Here is a 2,363-nt window from a genome sequence, read left to right as displayed (position 1 = left end):
ATGATGGGAATCCGTATGATTTCCGTCTACCAACTTCACTCATAAAGCATTCTTCCGCCCGGTGTTATAGCAGAAAATATGGGATCCAGGTGCCGCACAGTGGGAGTGAATCTAAAACAACATATTTACGAAGCAAATTCTTAGCCACTTAGCCATGCATAAAAAGGAATGGATTTTGTAAAACATTACTTGAGCTCACTTATGGCCAAAGCTATTCCAGAAGTGACCATTCCCTACTTTTGGAGAGATATTTAAGATTTCCAATTCTTAAGACCTTAAGCATCCTTCCAATTCTTAACATGACTCACTATTTTCAAGACGGCAAGTAACTACATACAATCTCTCTTGTTGGCTCGTATATCTATTTGTTTATTATTGGTAAAGATTCTTTCATATAAGTTTGGCAACAGTCTTATTTTGAATGTTAAAACAAACTAAAGTGTTGTTTTAAAATACTTGCCAAAAATAATCCTACATAAAATATCAACAACTAAGACAACAATAAATTTAAATACGCAATAAACATTACTTGAGTAAAAGAAAAACAAAATCCTTCAAAAACAACAGAATCATAAAAACTTCACGTCGTAAAAAATATAAAAGAAAGAATGTATTTCATCGAAAATATATTGCGGCAGGATTAACTCAGCCGCAACGAATGAACCGAGCTAAGAAATTGAAATTATTCATGGTAATAAATGTAGGTATGTATATGTTTTATCATGTTTTGTTACTTGTTTCAGTCATCAGAATACGGCCATGCTGGGGCACCATCTCGAAGAAATTTAGTCGAATAAATTGCCCCCAATATTTAGATTTTTCTTTAAAGCCTGGTAATCTTTTCCTGAACAGATAAGTTATAAGGAGGTAAAAAAATCCAAACACACACATATCTGTATGTTCATTTATGTACGTATGTATACATGTATATATATATAAATATATATATAAATATATATATATGTGTGTGTGTGTGTGTGTGTGTGTGCGCGTGTGTGTGTGTATGTGTGTGTATGTGTGTGTGTATGCCTGTATGTATATAAGTATATATATACGTAAACAACGAAAAAGTGTAAAACAGGACAAGTTAACATAGAAGGACCCTTCATCGGTTGTCGGCTGTCTATCTACTCCTCATTTCGGGCATTCAAGCGACAATATACATCATCAAAGAGAGTAGCTCCCATAAATTCTTAAATAAAATTTAGGATTTATGGGGGGTGGGTCAAAGTTGGGAACAAAAAAAAACATTGGGGACATACAAGGTAACCGAATGAAAACAGATAAGGAGCTTTGTTAGACCGGAACGAAAGGAGAATAGTGAACGCTGGGAGAGACATTTTTTGAAAAGAGAAATGATAGAAGAGAGAGAGAGAGAAGAAATGTCCAGTCGTTTAGACGTCCGAGCAAGAAAAGAAAGATGGTCATGTGAAGAAAAGAAGGATGGACGATGGTCACGTGTGAGTAACGAGAGAAAAAAGAGAAAAAGGGAAAGAGGGGAGAGAAAGACAAATAGAAAACGGTGAAGGAGGGAAGTGGAGAAAGGGAATTAGAAAAGGATGGAGGAAGAAGGAAGCAAAGACGAGAGGAAGAAATCAGTACAGAGTAGAGAGTCGCTCAAAAAATGGGTGAAAATAAATTTACATAGGAATTAATGCATCGCGTTTAGTTAAAGAAATAAATAATATAATATATACATCTAATATAAGGATAACATTTTTCAAGAGTAATTTTATCAGTAGCCAGCATATTAAAATAACTTTTAAAGTGAAAATTATAAACAATTATATATGAGGGCAAAGGAAAAACTTTTTCTGTGCCAAAATGCTGAAGAATAGACATGAGATCCTCTAACCACGTACAATATTTTTCACTATAAATACACAGCATGGTGAAACAAGGAAAGCAAGCTAACAGAAATTTTTAAAATTCGTTATTCCTGAATCGGGCCGATTTCTGGATTAATCCACAAGGATTCTTCCTTCTTCAGCGAAAAACAAGATAAGAATAAAAGGAATACACATATATAGCCACGGAAAAAGCAGTTGCAAAGTCATGAGTAAATTTATGTACTCCAAATATATCTAAACAGAAATTCTGTATCGAGCCTCAGCACACGTGCAGACAGTCAGGAGACTCACGTAAAGTGATTGCTAGTCCCGTAATGAATAGTAATAAATTTACTTCTAATATGAGGCTGACATGTTTTTTGAAAAATTTTATCAGTGGCCAGCATATTGAAATACCATCTAAGGTGAAAATTATAAATAATTATAGATAAGGGCAAAAGAAAAAAAATTCTATGCCAATATGCGGAAAAATAGACTTTAAATCAGTCCGGTTCGGGTATAAGGAATTTAAAA

The sequence above is a fragment of the Octopus bimaculoides genome, chromosome 5 (assembly GCF_001194135.2).
Source record: "Octopus bimaculoides isolate UCB-OBI-ISO-001 chromosome 5, ASM119413v2, whole genome shotgun sequence".
NCBI classification, from domain to species: domain Eukaryota; kingdom Metazoa; phylum Mollusca; class Cephalopoda; order Octopoda; family Octopodidae; genus Octopus; species Octopus bimaculoides.
Note: the sequence above shows the minus strand (reverse complement) of the source record.